We start from the raw sequence: 19482 nt of genomic DNA, 5'->3' as shown, positions 1-19482 counted from the left end.
AGCCCACAAGAGCTGCAGATTTGGAGATGCTCTGACCCAGACGTCTAGACGTCACAATTTCCTCGTCAAACTTGCTCAAATCCTTACGCTTGCCCATTTTTCCTGCTTCTGACACATCAACTTTGAGGGCAAATTGTTAATTTGCTGCCTAATATAACCTGATATATTTTAAATATCACACAATAACTTCAATGCTAACACTTATCAGAGGTAAACAATAGTTTTGTGTTCATTATTTTGGAGTACACATCCACAACATGTCCAGAAGTTTGTGAGCACCTGATGGTCACACCCTTATGTGCTGGTTCAAACATCTCATTCCAAACTTCACTCTTAACATTTGTATTTCGATTTTGAAATCTCCGGTCGGAAGGGGCTCAGGTTAGATTTTAATTAGCTATTAAGTATTTATTTAACTTTTTTGTGTATATAAAATTTGAAATGAAAATAAACCTTTGCCTGAAACATGTATTAGTTATGATAAATAATGTTACTAAAAAAAATTCTATCAAATGTATTTACTTAATCCCATTTTGTATTTATTTTTTATAGTAACAGTATTAAGATTTACTTTGACCAAACAAATACATAAATGTACAGTTTTCCATTTTGTTTTCATTGAAAAATCCTCCTCTAGCATGAAGAACAGCTTTACACACTCTTGGCATCTGGGCAGTTCCTTTCTCCAAACATTGAGCTGAAATACTTTACTATGTCTCCTGTAAAACTTACCAAAGGTCTTCTTCACTAGCTGGTTCTTCACTAGATTTCTTTCTGACCTTGCAATGAAGCAGTTCATTAGGATTTAGGTGCAGGGACTGGACAGGCCATTACATGAAACAGCTGTTTGCTCTCTTAAAAACGCTCACAGGGGTTGGACGTAGGCTTCAGCTTTCATTGTCATTGTCTTGTTGTATGGTGAATTTGGTACCAATTAGCTGCAGTCCAGCCGCAATTGCGTGGTGCTGAAATACAGAATGGTTAAAAGAAACTTGAGAAGTATAATGTGCTGATGTCATTGCCTAATGTGTATATATACACACACACACACACACACACACACACACACACACACACACACACACACACACACACGTACACAAATATAAATTGTACGTACAGCATTGAAATGAACATTTTGTGTTGTAGCGATGCTAATATTTTGTGTTTCACAGCACAGCCAGTTACACTAGTGCTCTGATGCTTGTCTGTGATTCATATGTTAAATACACCTTCATGCAACACACACACACACACACACACACACACACCGCACACAATTCCACACTTCATGTGCCTCAAACACTCAAATGATCAGAGGGTTGTTTTTCTTGTGTTTATTAAACCTTGATGCTTTAAAAACATCTAATTAGCATTTATCCTCGGGCTAATAGCAAGCATTATCTCACACACTTCAAGGATGTGCAACGCTGTGTAGGTTGATGAAGCGCTCTCCTTCACTTAAAACACTTGTGAGGTGAGTATGAGATCTCCTCTTTAGTATGTCAATAGGCAAAAACATTGAGGGGGCATCAGTCGTGGCCCTGAGGTGAGACCGAGCATGTTTTGAGTGGAAACATGAAGAAAAGATGAATAGACGGGAATGTGTGGATGTGAAAGCCACACTTGAGTCTAATTGAATTCAGGATGCTTGAAGAGGATGCTAATGTTCAGTGTATGCTAATCCCAAGTGTATGCTAATGCTATTTATTGAGAGACAAAAGGTGGTGAGAATAAGGCTAATAATCAGGCGTTAGCATCGCAGATGATCTCATGGACGTTGTTTTGCATTAAAGATTGTTAAAAATGAATGATCTGAGATGTTTTTTGAGTTCTTTATAGTACCTGTAACATTTGTAAAATCTGCAATCTTCCTTTTAGAGAGGGAAAACTGTTCCATAAGAGATGGATGAAATGGACTATAAATATTAAACTTGTTTAAATGACATTTCAGGTGGGATCCATCCACCCGTCCGTATATTCCTAGATCTCCTGAGAAATAATGGCAAACATTATAGGCTTTCATTATGGCATAAATATGTTGACCTATAAATCTAAAAGGCACATGAAATTAAAAGAAAGAAAGAAAGAAAGAAAGAAAGAAAGAAAGAAAGAAAGAAAGAAAGAAAGAAAAACTAACTAACAAACAAACAAACTAACTAACTAAAATATGTTTAGAAACCAATAAAGAATAAAAAAATAAAGAATAGATAAAGAAATATATATATATATATATATATATATATATATATATATATATATATATATATATATATATATATGACTGTGTAAGAAGCAAAGAAAGAAAGAAAGAAAGAAAGAAAGGAGGAAAAGCAGAATGGGTGTAATTAAAGTCAAAGGCCACTAGATGGCAGAAAAGAGATTTGGACATTCTGCATTGAAACGTTTCTGAGCTGGGACAGATAAAGCCTCAGTGACACTGGCCTGTGATGTAATGCCGAGATGCAAGTGCTGATTTATTGCTTTATAAGACAGGACATAAAGAAAACCTAAGTAGAAAAATGGACAGGAAGTGATGAGGAGAGGCACAGAGAGGATCTGCCCATCCTTCATTCTTTCATGACATCTTAATGGCAGAGGAGCCAACAGCTAAACTCATACATCAGACACACACACACACACACACGCACACACGCGCACACACACACACACACACACACACACACACACACACACACACACACACACGTCTGGCCATTCTCACAGAGAAACCTCACTTGAGAGAGTTCATGAGTCTTGTGAGAAAAAGTGCCTGTTGTTAGCCGCAATCTAAAAATACACAGTATTCCCAGATTCCTAAATTCCCAAAAGTACAACATAATCTTGGGAAGCTGCTTGCTTTCAAAAACTGGAGGACAGATGTTTAGGGTTTTCCTGAAAGAATAATAACAAAGGAGATGAAACACTGAGTCAGTTAATGAGGCAGTTATGCTCGCCTGGCCATGATGGCTGAGGTAACACCAGGATTCAATCTATTCTAATAAACTCTTAAGAATAAGGTTTCCCAATTTCACTCTCATGTGTGTGTGTGTGTGTGTGTGTGTGTGTGTGTGTGTGTGTAGCAGGGTCTAATATACTGGTGTAACATAAGTCTCCAAACAATGCTTTGAGTCTGTAGAGCCTTCCATCAGTCAGGAGCATGACTTTGCATATTTAGTGCTGCAAAAATACATGGTCTGTTCGGGCCAGAAAAAAAAAATGTGTCAGACAAACGTGTGTGAAACATGACTTTGAGAAGAAACAGGCTCTGTAAGGCCATGTCAGAGCTGGGAAGAATCATAAGGTTTTCTCAAGCATTGGAAATGAGCAACTCATTAGAAAAACCGATATAGTGATTTTCCAGTGGACCGTTTCAGATGAGAAATTCAAGGACCTCTTGAGCAATTAGATATTATTATCATATCATTCATATACAGTGGATTGTTTGATGCCAGGCTGGATAATAACAAGATACCTGTACACTCAGGCACCAGCGATCTCTGTTACGTCCTCCCAAGCTTTATTTCTTCCTACTATCTTTATACTGCTATACAGATTATATAGAAAAGCAGTATAACACATCTGCATTACAAACAGGAATTTCATACAGTAAGAATGAATGTTATTACTAAAGCAAAAAGCCCAATAAACACAATTCAACAAGTCTCCTTTCACTGTAGCCACAGCTGCACTGCCCCTTATAAATCATTTCTAACAGAAGCATTAAGATGTTAATCTGTATTTTACGTGACATTGTTAACTTTTTTGCTGATGCACCGATGCGAATCAGTGAATCATACTCTAGTATCTCTAGTGAGTAAAGCGATGATAGCAAATGAGAAAAACATTAATTTTTAGGTGCCCACAAGAGGTCTACTAGAAAATAGCGTTTTGGCTATTTTGGCTGAAACTGACTGCAGCTGCAGTGACAGTTGGTCTAGTTTTTAATTATTCAACTATTAAACCAAAAGACCAAGAAACCAGAAGGGTCCTGTGCTATGTATATTTGAACTAAGAAAGATCCTGGTGGATCAGCAGGTCCGTGCTCTGCACTTCTGCTCAGAAGCTGCCAATGCGGCGTCAGTCGTTTCCTGTCACTCACCGAACGAATGTACAGTAAATGCGAACATCTTCCGAAACCTTAATGAGCCAGGATGCATTTTTGTCCCGCTCTTCTTTCTGAAGCATAATGAATCTAAATTGCATTGTCGTTTAAAGGAGGACTAATGAGGGCATTTAGAGTCCAATCTGATTTGGACACAACTGTGTGCACAAGAGCGGAAACCAGGGAATGAAGGATGGACCATCTTCAGAGTCCCCCTAAGGAACAAGCCTGAAGTTATAGAAATATTCCATGTGTAAACAGTCTGACATGCACATGCTCATACACACACACACACACACACACACACACATACATGCTCACAGCCAAGTGCTTCGTCTGCATTACCATTTCAGTAACATAGTTGTGCCCAATCCAAGTGGACAAGACACACAGCTGCACACAAGCTCCACTTTCTAAACAAAAAGCCCCATTAATCAAAAGAGTTGTATCGACTCAAATACATGGCATTGCTTTGACGTTTTATCTCTCATTCGTTCCCGAGACATTCAGTGTGATTAGATTCAGTAAGGTACAGTGTGTGCTTATTGACTGAAAGCTGCAGATTAGCATCTGTCAGAAAACTCTCTATAAATATAATAGGGTTGTGCATTTCCATAACCGAGGTCAATGCGATTTGCATCTCGATGCATAGCTAACGATACGATACATAACACATACATACAAAGCAGCTACCGATGTGATGTGAAACGATTCACCCCATTACAATGCAGAGCGATCCGATTTCAATTTAATTCAATGAAAAAAAATGATGCTTTGCAATTCAACATGGTACTGATAGTTCGCTTTTATTTCTTTGGATCAGACAGACAACAAATCATACATTCACTTACGTGCCTTCTGACTTCTAACGCATGACCCATTTATAAACACGCCTTTGTAGTGCAAAAGAAAAGAGATAAAAGAAAAAACAGACATTCTATTTCTGTTCTGTCTCCAGGAAGTTACAGCTCTACCTCTGCCATGTTAATCTGTATTCTATGCGACTCTCAGGACACGCCTCGGTTTCCGTAGTGTTGTGATGTGTGATATTCACGTAGCAGCAGCTGTGCTGAGAGAATGCGCTCGAGAAACAGTTTAGCGAGGAGAAATCGATCTACATATAAAATACTGGTCACAAATTATTGGTCACTATCTAAATAATAAAAGTATAGCGCATCTACTAATAATTATATATCAATAAATCGTTTTTTACAGATGCACATATGCGAATCAATGAATTGTCCTATGAATCCCTATAAGATATCCTGCACATATTACAGCTTTAAAAGTGTAATTACATTTAAATAAATGACATTCAAGTCAGAACACTAAAACATCTGTGAATTTCCCACCATTCAGCACAACTGATAAATAAAGACCCATCAACAATATTACATCCGTGTGCCACGAGCCTCTAGGTATTTAAAAATCACCCTGCTGGCTAAGCATCTTTGCAGACACTCTACTGAAATCAATCTCTAACCCAGGGAGGCTTGGGTGGATGTGTAAATCACCTCAGACGGGATCAAAGACCTTATGTTCTTCTGCTCCTGTCATATTAGAGCCATTTCCTGCCTCTCTCCAGGTTCATGTATAACCCCCAGCAGTGGGTTCATGAGCAGGGCCACGTCTTTTAACGCACCATCACAGTTTGAGACTAAGGGATAGATTTACATTCTATCGTTCATACACACAAGGCAAAAAGGTTATGTCAAACTCAGAATGCTCATAAAAACAGTGCACTTGTTCTTAATGGTGTTTGTAATGCAGTATGACATTTCACATTATTTTTTGGTGAGGCGCTTGTAAAACAAAGACGATGAAGATCACTTTAAATGATGAGGTCGTTCAAATAGAAATGTACACAACCTCCCTCTTAGACCAAATGCAGTCTATTAACCAAAACAAAACTGTCTGCTTCTTCTTTAGTTCTGCACTGGAGTAATGATGGTAAAGTCAACAAAGTTGAATGCATGCATAATGAATGCATGCATAATGCCTCCGTCATTGGAACTAGCAAGCATTTAGGCCACGCCTCCATCACTGTGACTGACATTACAGAACCTTTTTGAATGAGATTGACAGGTACAAAGGTTATGGCTTCTGCTGAGGTTATATATACTAGAAAGATACAGAGACCACAACTTCTTCATTTTGACAGACAGATACAGAGGCCACACCTCCTTCATGTTTACAGACAGATACTGATATAACACCTTCTTCACTGCGATAGAGACACTCAGAGTCTGCTTCCTCCCTTCCACCCCTTCACTAAAACATAGAAAGACGACACATTCTTTATAGAGAAATATAGAAACTATATAAAGGGAACACCTCCTTCATCAAGTTAAATAGATAGAGATGCGACACCTCCTTAATAGAGACAGATAGATACAGAAGCTACACCTCTTTAATTAAAACATATAGATACAGAGGCCACACCCATTTTATAGAGACAGATAGATAAAGAGGTTACACCCCCTTCATAAAGACAGATATATATACAGAGGCCACACCCCTTCATAAGAACAGATAGATACAGAGGCCACACCTCCATCATGGATGCAGTTAGATACAGTGGACACAGTTACAAAGGCCACGCCTTCACTGGAACAGACATGTACAGATGCCAAACCACCTTTGTAGAGACAGATAGATACAGAAGCCACACCTCCTTTATAGAGACAGGTACAAAGAGTCACACCTCCACAGAAACAGACAGCTAGGGAGGATACACCTCCTTCACTGACAGAAGGACAGGGACAAATGCCACACCTTCAATGAAACATACAGATACAGAGGACACACCTCCTTAAGTAGGACATGTACATAGGCCACGCCTTCACTGAAGACAGATACAGAAGACACACCTCCTTCACTAAGACAGGTACTAAGGTCACCCCTTCATTGAAACCGATCTCTAAGACAGATACGAAGGCCATACCTTCCTCACTGAAATAGATAGATGGAGAAGACACGACTTCTTTATTGAGACTGATTCAAAGGCCACGCCTTTTTTTTGGTGAGATCGATACAGACACAATGCCTTCTTTATTGTGACGGACAAAGAGGCAACACCTCCCTCACTGAGACAGACTCAAAGGCATGTCTCAAGGGACCTGAGCCATTTGCATGATTCAAGAGCAGATATTTTGCTGAATCTCAGTATTCCCATTAAGAACTTAATAAATAATTGAATAGTTTATTAAATAAAAGTGATTTAATGGAATGGCTCATGAACAGCTCATGACACATCTTCTATTATGTCAGTCAGTTAAAGGGCATTATATCAACCACAAAAAGGCACATGTCCATGTGTTACATTCTCCTCATAGCCATATGGTGAACACATCCTCCCTTATATAGCGATTATAAACAGCACCCTGAACACTTTTCCACTAAACATGGCTGGCTATTATTTAAAAGTGAATACAGAAGCCTATCCAAATAAAGGGAACAAACATACCAAGCCTGGAACCAGAACACACTTCTCCTTGGGAAGCACTACTGCAGCACAGTGGCTATATAAGGCAGTGGAATCAAAGCCTATGTTCCAGTACTGGATTTAATACACTGTAGTCAACTTTCCATCGTGTTAATCTTATCCAGGGCATCCCTTTTTCCCAGCAGAAGTGTAATTACAACATTAACTGCCGTAAAAGCCGATCATATCTGTTCTGCGTGTTCACGTTCCGCTGTCAACAGCATGAACTCACAAGGTTTTTGAACTCACTGCTGTTATATAAAATGGTGTAGCTGCTGACTGACTGCACAATGGCCGGAAGCTCCATCCTGTTGCTTTGTGCTTCACGCTGCGCAACATTGAGGCTGATGCAATGCGACGGGAGTGACCAAGGTCACGTCACTTTCAGAGGATTGTTACTGAACCTGCTGAAGTCATCTCATAAAGTAACCACACACTTATTTATGTAGAACCTGGGAGGAGAGAATACGTGTAGTGGGGTCATCTAATGTCATGTTTTAAAGCGGTGGGAGGAAACAGAAGAACCTAGAGAAACATGTGGTCGCATGTCCAAATGTCCACATGCTAGAGTTGTACTGTATTAAAGCACGTTACAAACTTAGAGCAAAACAAAAATTTGCCCAAACACACACACACATTTTTTTACTAACAGATAAATATAAAAGCATATTTGTGAACATCATTGGTTTACATTGTGTAAAACTGTTTTAAATAAAATGCCTGCTTAGTTTCAATAAAAAATGTAAAAAATAATTTTTTAGAATAAATCAAACAATCAAGCAATACACTTTTTTATTATATCAATTAAATTGTGTAATTACAGACAAATAATATAGAATAAATACATTTAAGTAAATTGATTAATTCAATATCAATGTAAAAAGAAAATAAAAAAAAAATGTAATAGTTTACATTTTTTAGACCCCATTTGGTTAATACAGATGTGTGTATATGAGTGTGTTTGTTATTATTTTGTTTTTTAACATTTAATTTTCTGTTCCAATTAACTGTTCTACTTATTTCAGCATCCTTTAACAAATGTCTGCATTTAGAAAGCACACCAGATAGTTATTTATTTCTTTATTTACTTTATTTATTTATAAATTAATTTATTCCTTCCATCCTTCACTCCCTCGATAAGAAAACATATTGTCCTCTTAAGAGAAATTCTTCAAGTTAAAGTACATAGTACACGTGTACTACCAGATATATATATATATATATATATATATATATATATATATATATATATATATATATATATATATATATATATACTGTGTATCTCGTGAAAAATCTGATAGTTAGCGAGAAGCGAGTATCGAGGTTGCACTATATATATATATATAGATAGATAGATAGATAGATAGATAGATAGATAGATAGATAGATAGATAGATAGATAGATAGATAGATAGATAGATAGATAGATATACATATATATACAAATCTAATATATACATGATAAATTATATATAAATATAAATATATACATGAATGCCTTTCATTTCTGCCTTCGTTATCAGACATTGTGTGCTCATTAATACATCAACAGCACTTAACAAGCAAGTGCCAAACTTAGCATTAGGTCAACTTCTGTTTTTTCTTTTCAAACAGATCTTAGAACAGGACCTTCAGGAAACAGAAGAACAATGGCAGCTCATACACACACTATACACACACACACACACACACACACACAAAAAAAAAGAGCTGTCCACACATGTTGCAGGAAACTCTTTTACATGTGTAAATAGTCCGCCACTTGTGATCATAGACACTTTAAAACTACAGGAGGAGGCTGTAGTTTTGAACATTTTGTGGCAGAGCTATCTAGATAATACTGGCTCTCTGAGGAATTTGTTAACTACAGTGTAAGGTGTCTTTACTGCTATGCTATGACTAGCTATCATAAATCTCAAATGGCAAACTTAGCTAGCTCATGTAACACAAAGGAGCAGGGTACATAACATACTAGCTTGCATTAGATAGTTGGGTAGCCACAAATAATTACAAGCAAACAAAGTGCATAGCATATTAGCTAGCATTACAATCTAACAGTGTAAGTATACTTCTAACTAAGGTTGGTTTGACAGAAACTAGGAAAAAGTTTGTATGAAACATACCAGCAAGTAATAAGCTGGCTAGCTTTATAAGTCGACTATCTGCCCAAAACAAGGTCTAAGTAACGATGGATGATAAATCTGAAGCCCAAATTAGACTCTAAAAAATATTTGACAGTTCAATAGCTAATTGTAGAACATTTAAATAAATTATGGTAAGATGATGAAAAGTAATCTGAAAATGTAGAATCATACGTAACTTATCTTTTTAGCAAGGCCTACACATAACACACATCACATATCATAACCTTGTGCTCCAGTACATCTGATCACATGCACATTATCAACTTGTGCTTGTTAATATTATGAACAGCAGCTATGCTAATTCCTTTCCACTGCTTCTTTTTCTCTGCCCATCCCGAGGCATCCTGAGGTTGCGCCAGCTCCAATCACGTCCCACCTCATGAAGATTGTGGCCCTTTAAAGAAGTAGATGCCAACCTCGCAAACATCCCGAACCATCTAGAGACGAACCAGCGCCATTTGGACTCCACCTCATGTGGAGTTTGGACATTTAACCTATTTGAGTGTTTAAAGGCTCTGGCATGAAAAAGCTGGTGTTGGATCTGTGATGATCTCAAATGCTGAGCTATTTTATGAGTTGCTTAGTATCTCCTGGTTCCATAATCTCAAATGACTGTATAAGACTGTAGAAAGGACATTAGTCATAATCTTACATTCCAGTGCTCATGTTAGTTCTCACTCTCCTTTGTATTGTTTTAAAGACTATATTCATAATCTTGCTATCACTCAAATGAGGATGGGTTCCCCTTTTGAGTCTGGTTCCTCTCAAGGTTTCTTCCTCATAACATCTAAGGGAGTTTTTTTTGCCACCGTCGCCACGGCTGCTCATCAGCACATTGTTCACCTTAACTGTTAAATTCTGTAAAACTGCTTTAAGACAATGTCTGTTGTAAAAAGCGCTATAGAAATAAACTTGACTTGACTTGTGGTGTGTTAAGGCAGTTTGGAGGCCAGTGTTGAGGTGAGGCATCGTGAGCAAGAGGCTAATCTGAAACTAAATCTGAAAACATCTCTAAGTCATGGAAGTACAAAAATGTTATATGGGGTGAAGGGTCTGGTGATGAGTTGCATCTTGACCGGAGTCTGGCAATATTACTCAGGATAATTATACTGTGACGATGTTTTTATCCGTAAACTGAATGCTAAGAACTGTTTACTCTAAGTTGTTCCAATTTAGGTATGAGTAGCTGTTATAAAAACATAGGAGTGAGCTGAATAACATAGCTAGGAAGATATAAGATAAGACCCCCTACTGTCTGTCTGATTTAGGTTTTTTTTTCCCCTTAAAGTGTCCTAAAAATTCTGGAATTGTCTGCATATTTTATTTAAAAGAAGTGAAATAACAAAAGACAGTCCATGCTTTTATACAAAACAATGAACTTTTTCTGACCAATCAGATTTAAGCATTTATTTGAAACAATCTCAGTTTTTCTGAACTCAGGACTCTACAATCCAGTGGGTCATGGGGGTCAGATTAAGGCATGTTTAACATGTTAGATGAACTGTTGAGTGACTTATCAGCGAGGACATGTTAGCAGTAAACACTGTTAAATGTCACAGCATGCAATTAGTCATCTAGTTGTTACCCACTGTACCACAAAAAACATCTTTAGTCATATATACAATGGGAGATGGGAATCGAGCATATTGTGATATGAAATTCACATAATTTGTTATAATAGATCTCTGAAAATATTACTAGGTAAGAATTTCTTTCAGAAAGTACAGTGGGAAACAATTAGGGAAAACTTCTGTGCATCCATGAGAAAGCAGTGGGGGACAGAAGCATTTTTACTTGGTTTTCTGTACCTTATCAGAATGTTAAATTTTTGAGAAACTTTGACTTCAGTACATTTGAATGCATAGTATGTTTTACTCCAATAAATTTAAGAAAAACACACAATTCCTTACTACTTTAAAGTGAACTGAACTGAAACTCATCTGTGTGTTACTGAGCTGCTACAAATATGAATTCACACACTCATACTTATTTCAAAAATCCATGTCTTCACTACCACCCATATTATATTATTTTATCATTATATAACCGTTTACATACTGTTTTTTTTTTGCACATCCATTTGGCTGCTGCTATTGTTTTTTGCACAACCTTTTGTGGTTACATTTTGTGTTTATGTACAACTAGGTTTACTAATGGGGCTATTTTAAGTTTTGTGTATTTGTCCTACACTATTTTGTGTTGTGTCTTTTGTCTTGTCTTGCACTGTTTGCACCAGGTTGCACCGATGCAATTTTATGTGGCGAGGACTTACTTTAGTAAGTCCTTTGTTATGTAGCTTTATGTTGTTTTATGTAGCACCAGGGTTCTAGGGGAAAGTTGTCTCATTTCACTGTGTACTGCGTCAGCTATATATGGTTAAAATGGCAATAAAAGCTTCTTGACTTGACTTAAATACATAAATGCAATTCATCCAAAGATAAACTGCTTAAAGACCACAAGCATAACTTCATTGTTCTGGTGTGAGTGTATGTGAACTAAAAGTTCTTTCACTGTGTGTCTGAAACTATTAAAAATTCTCTCCTTTAAAAGGTCTGGCGTTCATTAGAATGGACACCGAACAAAGATTGGGATTGGGATGCTTTTGAACATTCCATTCCACATTTAGTTCCCATTTACTGCTGTTATAGCCTCCACTTTTCTGGTAAATGTTCCACTCGATTTCGAATTGTGCTTTTGGAGATTTGTGGAGATTCATTTAGCCACAAGGGTGTCAGTAAATCCAGGTACTGATGTAGGTGAGGAGGCCTGGGGTGCAGTCAGCATTCCAATTAATCCCAAAGGTGTTAGAGAGGGTTGAGGTCAGAGCTCTATAGTGGGCCATTCAGGATCTTCCACTCCAAACCATGTGAACCATATCTCTATGTAGCTGTCTATGTGCACAGGAGCATTATTATGATGGAGTAGGTTTGGGTCTCCCAATTTAAGTGAAGGGAAAATGTAATGCTGTCGTATCCACAGGCATCCTGTATAATTGTGTGCCTCCAATTTTGTGGTTACAGTTTAGGGAAGAACCACATATGGCCAGAAAAGTCATCTGTCCCAATACTTTTCCGAAAGTATATATTTTCATTGATTACTACTTTTACCTTTTAATGAGGACTTAACTCTATTCAAAAGTAATTTGATTTGTACTTTTTATTAAAGTACAGAAATAATGTACTGTGCAACCTCGATACTCACGGGGCTTACTGTAAACTTAACAAGAACTGTGAATAAATGTTTTATTTACTACTTTAAATTAATAAAACAATAATATCATTTTTCAAAAAAAATTTATGTAATTTATTAGTACAAAGTTTTAAAAAGTAACTCCGCACTTTCGAGAGATTCCCAGTTTCTCACGAACTATCAGTTTTTTCGCGAGTTACTCCGGTTCCAAATGAAAAGTCGTGAACTATTGAGGTTGCGAGTGTCAAGGTCGTGAGAATCGAGGTTCCACCGTACTTCATACTCTGCTGTTTTTAGTTTGTAAATATTTTATGTTTTGTGTATTTGAATTGTATGTATATTATGATGAATAAATGTTAATACTGGTCATCCCACCTTGCACCATTTTACGTGTTTCACAATGTTTATCTGCATTTGCATCTGCCGCTGACTCAAACATCTTCCACATTGGAACATATAAAGTGTAGTTCCCATACATATCGCAAGTACAAGTTAGTATAAAAATAGTACACCAGTTACACTACAAACTAACAACACAATGGTAAGTTATGGTAGCCTCGTTACCATGATATCTACCACCAACTTATGATACTACAATTAAATATAAAATTGCATGAAATATTATACCTGGTAGGATTGTTTAAATAAACACGTGAAAAGGAACCAGAAATATTCTTCTCCATGTCTGTCCTTTAAAAACTACCTGACCCAGCATTCTAATTCAAACCAGGACTGTGTTTATAATGTTAATGTACATTTTTAATAGTTTAACCGCAAAAAATATGGCAAGAAAAGTATATTCTCACAGCTCTCAGGTGGTTCTCATTTCAAACATGTGGTTTTTAATTCGCAATCACCCTGATCTGTTAAACAACCACAGATTAAGAAATATACATGCTCCACTTTTAAACTGTCTATCAGTCCATCATTGGATCAAAGTGAGATTGGTGTTTAAGTACAGAAATATGACCCAGACGTAACAGTCTGCAGTTCTATAATATTTAAATTAGTTAAAAAAAGTGTGACAAACATGCAAAAAAATAAGAAATCAGAAAGGGGGCAAACAATTTTTCACACCACTGTAAACAAACCCAGGCAGCGCTAGCTGAATTCCTCAGAGCCACTATGCAGTGACCTTAATGACATTCTAAAATTGAATTAAAGCTTGAATTATTCAGATTACAACAAATTACAAAATGTCAGCACTTTCTTTGATTCAGAGAGCTTTCCTCAAAGGAAATACTCGGCCAACAAATAATTTATTTTTCAGATGAATGATTATTTTGATATAGAGTAGAACAGCACTGTTGCATAGTATAGGCATTTATTTCCACATTACCACAGACACAGACCACCCATATTCTCCAACAACTCCTCCAACAACACCAACAGTGTGTAAGCAACAACTTCCCACATCAACAACGTTCTCCACCATTTCTACTTAAACATCAACACTGACATGAAATATCAGTTCATCAGGCATTATGACGTGGTTGAATTTCCACTTTATTACTTACTAATCTCATGACTGTGTTTTCTGATGAATGTTGGTTTGCAATGATTACCACTGTTAGATAAAGAATGCTTGTGTTTGATCGTGAGAGTTGGTGTTTGATGGGGAATGCTGGTGTTTGGGCTGTTAGTGTTGAGGTTTGGTAGTGAATGTTCGTGTCTGATAGTGAGTGTTAGTGTTGGCTTTTGATAGTGAGTGTTTAGGCTTGATGGTTAATGTTAGTGTTTAGTGGAGAATGTTATTGTTTGATAGAGAATGTTGGTGTCTGATAGTAAGTGTTGAGGTTTAGTAGTGAGTGTTGGTGTTTGCTGGGGAATGTTAGTGTTTGATAGTAAGTGTTGGTGTTTGATGGGGAATGTTTGTGTTTTATAGTGAGTATTTGTGTTTGATGGGGAATGTTAGTGTTTGATAGTGTGTTGGTGTTTAATAGGAATGTTAATGTTTGATAGTAAGTGTTGGTGTTTGATGGGAGGATGTTAGTGTTTGATAGTGAGTGTTGGTGTTTGATGGGAGGATGTTAGTGTTTGATAGTGAGTGTTGGTGTTTGATGGGAGGATGTTTGTGTTTTATAGTGAGTATTTGTGTTTGATGGGGAATGTAAGTGTTTGATAGTGTGTTGGTGTTTGATGGGGAATGTTAGTGTTTGATAGTAAGTGTTGGTGTTTGATGGGAAATGTTTGTGTTTTATAGTAAGTGTTGGTGTTTGATGGGAAATGTTTGTGTTTTATAGTGAGTATTTGTGTTTGATGGGGAATGTTAGTGTTTGATAGTGTGTTGGTGTTTAATAGGAATGTTAATGTTTGATAGTAAGTGTTGGTGTTTGATGGGAGGATGTTAGTGTTTGATAGTGAGTGTTGGTGTTTGATGGGGAATGTTAGTGTTTTATAGTGAGTATTGGTGTTTGATGGGAGGATGTTAGTGTTTGATAGTAAGTGTTGGTGTTTGATGGGGAATGTTTGTGTTTTATAGTGAGTATTTGTGTTTGATGGGGAATGTTAGTGTTTGATAGTGTGTTGGTGTTTAATAGGAATGTTAATGTTTGATAGTAAGTGTTGGTGTTTGATGGGAGGATGTTAGTGTTTGATAGTGAGTGTTGAGGTTTCATAGTGAGGCTGGATGTTTGCTGTGAATGTTGCTGTTTGATAGTGAATGTTGGTCTTTAATAGTGAATGTTCATGTTTGATAGTGAGTATTGAGGTTTGATTAAGAGTTTTAGTGTTAAATGGCACTTGATGGTGTTAAGAGTTGGCATTTGATAGTGAATGTTTGATAATGCTTGCTGGTGTTTGATAGTGAATATTAGTGTTTAATAGTAAATATTGGTGTATAATTGTAAGTGTTGGTGTTTAATTGCAAATTTCATTGTTCAATAGTAATGCTGGTGTTTGATAATGAATGTTAATGTTTGATTGTGCATGTTTGATAGTGAGTGCTGTTGTTTGATATTGAATACTGGAGTATGATTTTGAGTGTTGGTGTTTGTTTACAAATGTTAGAGTTTGATAATAATGCTGGTGTTTGATCTTAATATTAGTGTTTGATGGCGAATGTTAGTGTTTAATAGTGAATGTTCATGTTTGATAGTGAGTGCTGGTGTTCAGTGCCAAAAGTTTAATAGTGAATGCAAGTGTTTGATAAAGAAAAATAGCCTTAAATTATGTTTGTCAGTGTTTATAGTGAATATTGAATGGTAAATGTGGGTAAATTAATGGAGAATGTAAGTTTTATAATAGTGTTTGTTACTGTTTTATGGGGAACATACTTGATGGTTGATAGTGACTGTGTTTGATCGATGATAGTTTTTGATGGTAAATGTTGGTGTTTGGTGCTAAAAGTTAGTATGACCGGTGAATTGAATAACACCGATCCAACAGACAAGCTTCTGTAGCTCAAATTGCTGAAGAAGTTAATGCTGTTAATGCTCGATAGAGCAGGATATATTAGGCAGGTGGTTATAATGTTATGCCTGATAGGTGTATAGTCACTGTGTTTGATCTAAATGTTGGAGTCCTCAAAAGGTCCATTACCAAGTATAATACAAAGTCACTACTTATTGTTCATAAGCATATGGTATTATTTAAGGAAATGTTACTGCCTATGTTTCCAATTTACTGAGCGGTGACTGTCCCCTGTAAAGCAAAATCAAGTAAATAATGTTTTATGCACTCACCATCAAACAGAAAGTTCAGTTTAAGTGCCTTTAACCGAATTATCTCCCATCATGGTCACTGCATTCGATTCATCTTGCAAACTATTTCCTGTTTACTCCTTTCTAAAAATCCCAGCACACACTGACTCACTAATCAAGTTTATGTGATTGCGCAAATTTTTGTAGCTCGCAGTCTACATAAGCAGATGTTTTGACATTTTTCTGTCACACCATTTGAATCTACAAAGGTGAAAACGAAACCCAGATACAGACAAACAAAAGTACAGACACCACTCTTGAGATGACTAAACATATTATTTTGTCATGAGCCAACTTCCTGTGCTGCATCTTCCCATATTATTCTTTTACATTAAGAGTGGTTTATTATTTTAAAAACAGCTTAAAGGCACTATCTAAGAAATCAGATAATAGGTTTAGGGGTTGGGGGACGGGGGGAGGGAAGGGAAGGGGTACAAAGATCTTGATGGATCCAGAACAAGCAAACATACTAGTTCCTGAAACACATATAGTAATGTGTGTTCAACTCTAATTACATTTTTCTGGGGGGATTTTATCACTTTTTTCTATTGGGAGTCCAAATACGTCAATGGGAAGTGTTTGTCGGTGAGGTCAATGAGGATTTTACAGATATTTCATAACATACTTCGAAACTCAGGGTTTTAAATCTGTATTCATTGATACTAAGAACTAATTAGGGATTTTGATTTAAATTTTCTAATATTTGAAGACCATGATACAGGACATCAAGATAAAGGTGATCAAACAGAAGAACTTTGTATTGATGACTTTTCCTGCTTAATGAAATAAAGACCATAAAAAAGCAGTCATTGTTACTTACTTTATTTTTGTCACGTGTATGTTACAGAAGGTGCCAAATGGAGACAGAGGAGAGGGTAATATATTAAATGCAACACTGTTGATCAAATCCAATACATTGAACTAAATCATGATCCAAGTATTATGCAAAGTTCAGGCAATTTGCAAGCCACACAGACGGGCCAAAATCCAGAAAATCAAAAACAAGAACAGCAAACAACAAAGATAAGCATCGTAAGTCAGCAGTAAAAAAAAAAAAGCATTACTGAATTTTATTGAATTGCTGAATTTTAGGGTTTATTGTGTGAGGTGTGATTGCTCTCAGGTATAGATGATTAGCAATCAGGTACATATGACAGTAGGGGACATGTTGTCATGGGACTGTAGAGTTCCATGTTGAGGTATACAGTATATACACTCTGCACTATGTTACCTGAGAAACTGTGCACTGTGCATTTTTTTAAAAGGATGAATCCAGACCATGGCATAAAATGTTAGTTGCCTAGTGTCTAGTTCTTGAGATCTTCATGTATCAATCAGTACAACCCAGTCCCAGCCAGTACCTCTTGTGTTTTCAGAAGCTGGTTTCCTCCTTCCTGTCTATCTCTTGTTTACTTCCTGGTGTGATGTTTGGCATCTCAGAAGTTATATGTCAGAAGATATCCGTTTTCACTTAACAAATTGTGAACGCTTTCAATAAAACCGGATTGGCAGAATTCAACAACATTCTTATTGGATGTATTTTATAGTGATTTTGGAGTAAATAGTTTTCCTGTTTTAGGTTTTAGGTTAAAATCCAGTTTCAGAAGTAATGGATTAGGTTAAAAATGCTGTAGTATTCTTTCACATGTTTTAAATATTTCAGCAGATGTTTTCTCTCCAGCTTCTGGTTTTCTCTTGTTTCAAGTATTTTATCCTTTTTTTAGCCTTTATTTGTCACATGTACATTGATTTTTATTAAAGAAACTGGGGTCAGCATGCAGGGCAGCCATGATACAGCACCCCTGGAGCACAGAGGGTTAAGGGCCTTGTTTAGAGCCCAAGAGTGGCTGCTTGTCAATACTGGGGTTTGAACCCTTGATCTTCTGATCAGTAACCCAGAGCCTTAACTACTAAGCTACCACCCCTGCATGTCACATTGTGACTGTCCATGACTGTCCTGTGACACTGGAGACTCCTTCCAAATAACTGTGCCTGTAGAGTTTGTTACTTTAGAACAGATGATGCATTACAACATGGCATATTGTAATAACTTTTATCACTTTTAGTGATAACCTCTCATTATATGTCAGATGGGTGTGACTAATCACAGACTTCCTGCAGTGATGTAGGGAGTGGACAACACAGGAAACCTGAGTGTAAACTGTCTCTCAGCCAGTTCCTGAGATGTTCAGATGTGTTGTGTATGTGTGTCACAAAGGATCAGGGGATATGCATGAATCCTATCTTTGTACTCTTTATATGACTTGAAACTCTACTGTTCTCTACATGCATCATACTATCCCTTTATTTCTCCCATATCATGTTTTTTTTCAAGAAATAAAAATATACAAAACAAAGTTTAAATGTATGTCAAACCAGGACCTTTTAGCAGTGTGGCATTTTCTAATTTTACATTCAAGCAATGAGGTTAAATTAGCTCAAAAGTAATTGCAGCCTATGATATGCCCCAAATATTTTCATAAATATTTCCCTTATACTACATCTAGTTTTTCAACTTGCTAATGTGGCTTAATCCTTTTTTACCTCCCTTTACTGTAAAGTATAGATTTATTTCATGGACATTATCAAAACTTGGAATGATAAAGCTTTCTATTTTGCTCTTCTCAGGGAGATTGTTTTCACCAGTGTTGAATATATGTATAAATTTAAGACGTCCAGTATCTTACATAAGTGAGTACACATGGTACATTGACTACACTAAAGATTTGTTTCTTAAGAAGATATTCTGAAATGGTTGCTGAAATGTGAGTTGTGTACTCACTTTTGTAAGATACGGTATTATATACTTATCTGCTATGTGGCAATGGCCATTGCTAAATGTACTTGATAATGTAG

Source organism: Silurus meridionalis, chromosome 11, assembly GCF_014805685.1.
Source record: "Silurus meridionalis isolate SWU-2019-XX chromosome 11, ASM1480568v1, whole genome shotgun sequence".
NCBI lineage: Eukaryota > Metazoa > Chordata > Actinopteri > Siluriformes > Siluridae > Silurus > Silurus meridionalis.
Note: the sequence above shows the minus strand (reverse complement) of the source record.